Source organism: Gymnogyps californianus, unplaced genomic scaffold (assembly GCF_018139145.2).
Source record: "Gymnogyps californianus isolate 813 unplaced genomic scaffold, ASM1813914v2 HiC_scaffold_31, whole genome shotgun sequence".
NCBI lineage: Eukaryota > Metazoa > Chordata > Aves > Accipitriformes > Cathartidae > Gymnogyps > Gymnogyps californianus.
The window spans coordinates 1,425,936-1,431,617 of NW_026114191.1; the positions used below are offsets into that span (position 1 = coordinate 1,425,936).

At 55.4% G+C, this 5,682-nt stretch overlaps 1 pseudogene; it reads right to left on the reverse strand.

The window, feature by feature from the left end:
• Positions 1–103: 103 nt before the first annotated feature.
• Positions 104–3,441, reverse strand: LOC127028296 (olfactory receptor 14J1-like; annotated as a pseudogene).
• Positions 3,442–5,682: the final 2,241 nt, after the last annotated feature.

Genomic DNA, 5,682 nt, shown 5'->3' on the forward strand with positions numbered 1-5,682 from the left:
TGTCGACATTCCCGGACAACCAGGATTTTCACAGGTAAAATGTCCAAAGCACAGGAGGTACCCGAGATGAATTGGAAATCACTTGTAAAGAGACATGGCCTGCTTATCCCTGCTGAAAGACAAGTGATTGAATCAGCTTCTGCAGTGTGTCTCTGAGCTCCTGGTTCCTCATGCTGTAGATGAGGGGGTTCAGTGCTGGAGACAGAACCGAGTAGAGGAATGCCACCACCAGGTCGAGAGATGGGGACTCCTCCATGGAAGAGGGGGGCTTCAGGTAGGCAAAGATGGCAGTGCTCAGAAACAGGGAGACCACGGCCAGGTGAGGGAGGCATGTGGAAAAGGTTTTGTGCCGTCCCTGCTCAGAGGGGATCCTCAGCACGGCCCTGAAGATCTGCACATAGGACAGCACAATGAAAACAAAACACCCTGAAGATAAATAAAAAGGCAAACAGGAGAAGCCTGGCCTTCCTGAGGTAAGTGTCTGAGCAGACGAGCTTGAGGATGTGGGGAACTTCACAGAAGAACTGGTGCAGGACATTGCCTTGGCAGAGTGGTAGGGAAAATGTATTGGCAGTGTGCAGGAGAGAATTAAGAAACCCACTGCCCCAGGCAGCTGCTGCCATGTGGACACAAGCTCTGCTGCCCAGGAGGGTCCCGTAGTGCAGGGGTTGGCAGGTGGCAATGTAGCGGTCCTAGGCCATGACGGTGAGAAGAAAATAGTCCCCTACAATCAAGAAGAGAAAGAAAAAGACCTGGGCAGCACATCCCAAGTAGGAGATGTCCCTGTTGTCCCAGAGGGAATTGGCCATGGCTTTGGGGAGAATGGTGGAGATGGAGCCCAGGTCGAGGAGGGAGAGGTTGAGGAGGAAGAAGTACATGGGAGTGTGGAGGCGGTGGTCACAGGCTACGGCGGTGATGATGAGGCCATTGCCCAGCATGGCAGCCAGGTAGATGCCCAGCAAGAGCCAGAAGTGCAAGAGCTGCAGCTCCCGCGTCTCTGCGAATGCCAGGAGGAGGAACTCAGTTGTGGAGCTGCCGTTCAACATTTGTTGCCTCTGTGCATGGGTTCCTAACCTTCGAGGAAGAGTCAACGACAAATTAGGGGAGACTTCTCTGAGCAAAATCACAACCGTTTCTCCTACACCCTCCCCCTGCTACGCACACCCACTTTGCCTTTTCCAGCAGACCTTCCTTCAGCTCCATTGCAGGAGCTCTGGTTAGTGCTGGCCAAGCGTGCCCTAAGAAGGGCCTCTTCCCGCTGGCTGCTGAAGGAGTCAGCCCTGCTCTGCAGCAGTGGGTTCATGGGAATGGTGGGGGCAGGGGCCAGTCCTGGTGGTCAACTTTGTCAGATGAAACCGCTCCTAACACAGAAGAGCTTGTCAGCATCTGCACTCCCACTGCTAAGGAACCAGGATGGCAGAAGACAGTTGGAGAGGTTTGGGGTCTTTTAAAGCTGCCCCCATCTCACCTGGGCAGTGTTCTTTGATCTCAGAAACCCTCCACATTTCTGCTGCCCCCAGGGAGAACAGAACGAGAGCTGCGAGGGAAGAGGATTGCCTGGGGCTTAGTGCAGAGTGAGGGGAGCTGGTCTGTCTCTCTGCCTTCTTCCCAGCTGCCCTGGACTCGCACCTTCACGAGATGGAGGGCGACCAAACTCTTATATTACCCTGAAAAGTCACCAGGCACTGCTGACAGCAGAGGGATCCACTACAGACCACAAAATGTCTCACCCTTTCTCAAGGTCTCAGCACCCCCCTTCTAGTCAAGGACACACATGCCTCATTTCACCAGCCCAACAGCATTCCCTCAGGCAGAGTACGTCTGCATTTCTCCGTGGGGCTTTCAGATAACACAAAGGGGCTGTGGAAGAGGTTTGCATCCTGGAGGGCAGCTCACAGCTTGGAAGGACACCCCAAGGAGGGAGTCAATTGTCCTAATGTCGGCATCTCAGTAAGAGAAAATGGACTCATTCCCCAGCCCCACACACTGCATTGCCCACAGCCCACAGGTTGGAGGAAAGCTGGGACACTTGTTCCCATGGACACACCTGCATGAATGGATAAACAAGACCAGTGTGTGACTCGGCAGCTGAAACTCCCATCCCCAGGGAGTCTGACAGCACTAAAAAGAGAACTTTAGACCAGGCAAGTGGAGCAAGAAGGCAAAATACAGTGAGGGTCTGGCTGAGAGAGGCAAGGGGAGAGGCAGCCAGGCACTCGGGAAAGCCTTCCCCTGACCCAGCTGTGCACGCCACCTCCCAGACAGCGATAATGCAGGACAGTTGCCCTCAGCCCGACTGCTGCTCAGCGGGAAACGGGCATGCGGCAGGAGGGATGCCCTTCGCCTCTGCTGCTGCTCTGCTGGACAGAGAGGGGACTCCCACCCTCGACCCCATGGCCGTGAGGGCTGAGGGTTGTGCTGGATGGGAGAGGAGAGGTGAAGGAGGCGTCTCAGTGAAGGCATCTGCAGTGCAGGGGTGGCCGGGAGGTACCCCTATCTCCCCTGCAACAGGGTTTCCATTAGCAGTTCCTTCCGTTCCTGCCCATCTCTGCTGCCTGGAGCTGTGCCTGCCAGGAGCTGTTTCTCTGGCCCCACATCTCTTCACTGACAGGGCTCAGAGACCCCATCTCAGCCCCTGTGTGCCCAGCTCTGCCCTGCAGCCTCTCCGTGTGTACAGCGGCTACAAAACAGGTCACAGACACCGTGCTGAGACTGGAGAGCTGATGCTGGTGCTGTCTGTAGCCCCCAGAGCTGGAAACTGAAAACACAGCCTCAGGAAAGCTCCTTAGCCATACAGTAATCCCTCCTTTTTACCTTCCAGTAGAAAAGTCCCCTTGGAAATGTCCCACTGCCCACCCAGCCTACCAAGATGAGAAACCTCAAAAGACAGCCACCTTCCCTTTCAGGGAACTCCATCTTGGAAAGTTCCCTTGGAAATGCGTGGGGGTAAGCTGCAGCTGTGAGCAGCCCTGACCCATGAAGCACCCTCTCAACAGCAGAAGGACCCTGCCCTGACAGGGGTAGCTCCTTCCACCCACAGCTTCTCCCCACAGCGCTGTGGGGAGCTCCCCGGGCAGGCTGAGTGCTGACACTGGCAGGCGGCAGAGTCCCTGCCCCAGCACACAGCCCCCTGGGGTGCAGGAACCCTGCTCTGAAGGACAGCCCTGGGCACCCCTGGCTGCACACCCAGCTTCACACCCCTTCGGCCATCCCTGGGAGAATGCAGCCATCATGCCCTCTCCCTCTGACAGTGCGGCAGGGAAGCCCTGCTTTGGAGCACATCCTCCTCCTCCACAGCAGAGAAGCTGTGAGAGCCTTCCTGAAAGATTCCATAGGCTGTGGGATGCGCCAGCTTCTGGAGATCCCTCCAGGAACTGCAGCTTCTTTGCCCTGCCACCAGAGACTTACCGTGTCAATGGCTGTGAAGATTTCTTCCTCCATTGACTCTCAGCATCCTCCCATCCCACACTGCTTTAACCTGCCTCTGCCTCACTGCTCTCCCCTCGGTGCTGCAGGCAGTGCCCTCAGCCCTGCTGCGCTTTGCAGAGGAGCTGCTCCTGGGCAGAGCTGTCTCTCGGCAGCGCTGCCCGCTTGCCATGAGCTCCCTCCATCCCAGGAGCCCAGCCCAGCTCAGCAGCACAGGACCAGCCCAAGGCAGCACTTTCTTTGCCTCCTACCCCTACCCCACCGCCCTCAAATCCCTTGAGGTGTCCCTGGGCCTCCAGGGCTGACAGCTCCTGAAAGGCAGCAGGGTCTCTCCTGGGGAACAGAATTTCAGGCAGACTGAAGGAATCACTGACTGTCCCTCTCTACACCCTGGACAGACTGATTCCTGCAGCAGGAATTACTCTACCAGGGTGTGCGCATCTGCAGGAGGTGTCAATGTTGCCCTCTGGAAACCTCCATTCCTCCACTTTCTCTGCCCGCTCTGGGCTCCCTCGAGGTGTCCCTGGGGCTCAGGGGGAACCTGCTGTGAAAGAGGCTGAAGGAATGCCTGATGGTCCCTCCCTCAGCTGGGGAGAGAGACCTACTTCCAGCAGTGCCATTACTCCTATCAGAAAAGGAGCTGGGCATGAGAATCACTTGTTTGGTCCCATATTTAGGCAGGACATCAGGAAGGTGACAGGGTAGGATCTATTATTCCAAGCTGGAGGAGATGTCTTCAGCGGAGTGAATGCATGCATATCATTCTGGGTTTGTAGTGCTAGGGCTAGAAAGACATTCAGCTCTCTTTTGTCCGTGCCATGTCTCTGCTCTGAAGCAAAGCCTTTGCCCACACGGGCTCTTGGACACTTGGTGCCAGGTTTCCTTCTGGCAAGTCAGAGCTTGCCTGGTGCCACAGCTGAGCCGCTTCAGGCCAGATGTGCAGCAATGCCCTCAGCCAGGGGCACACACAGGATGAGCTGGAGTCGTTACTGTCAGAGACAGAGCTGTGACCCTGATGGAATCCATTGCCAAAGTGTGGAGTCAGAGGTTAGTACAGCTGGTCTTCAAGGACAGCATCCGCCAAGCACAGCGAGAGTCCAAATAAAAAATCAGTCTGTAAAACCTGTGAGGCAATTCAAGGGCACCATAATGAGCATTTACTACTTCAGCAATGAGTATAAGAGAAACCAAGATACTGCATGGCCACTGCTGAATTTAGAAAGAGCAGGTGCAGATAGATCTGCGCTACTCCATGTCCTCATTGCCTCAGTCGTCACCAGCAAGGTCTCGCAGGCCTTTGTGCCTCGAGGCAGGACTCTGGAGGAGAACAGCCGGCAGTGGCTGGGGATCAAGTTAGGTGTCCCTTGAGCAAAGGCAATCCTTACCGGTGTCTGGGACAGGAGGGCAGCATCCAAGGAAGCTGAGAGAGCAGGCTGATGCCACAGGGAGGCCGCTCTCCATCACTGAAAGGTCATGGAGACTGGGGGGGAATCCCTGATGACTGGCAACACCCAAACATTGCCTACACCTTTCAAAAGTGCCCAATGGATGAGCAGGGGAATGGAAGGCTGTGCTCCAGAGCATGTCCACTTGGATGGCATTTCTGGGTGTCGGAAAGAGAAGGTGACTGGATTTGCCCAGGGGAGTTTGTGCCTGGCCAGCCTCTTTGCTTTCTGGTGGGGACGTGGGGGAGCAGTGATTGTCTTTCAGCTGGAAATCAGCAAGGCTTTCAACATCATCCCCCACAACTTGTGTCCAGGATAGGATCTTATGGTCTGCATGGGTGGATAAGTAGACGGGTAAAAAACCCAGCTGGATGGTGGGGCAGAGGGGGACATGGTCAATGCGTGGTACTCTGCCTGGAGACCTGTACCTAGTAGGGAACTGCAAGGGTCTGTCCTGCAGCCTGCCCTGTTTAACATGTTTTGAATGACCCAGAGGAGAGGAAAGGTTGATTTTTCATTACATTTGTAGAAGCCATCACACTGAGGAGAGCAGAAACTGCACTGGAGGGCAGGATTGCCATCCCAAAGGATATGACAGACTGGAGGGAGGAGTCAAGAGGAACGGCATGATAGCCAAGAAATCCTGACCTTGAGGTGGACTAAGACCCTGCAATGACAGAGCCCGGGTCGGTAGCAGCTCTGTGGGAAAGGCTCTTGTGGTCCTTGGGTTTCCTTAGGTAAAACCTGAGCCATCAGCAAATAAGGCCAAAAGCATCTTGGGCTATGCGGGCAGGAGCACAGCCTGAGCAGA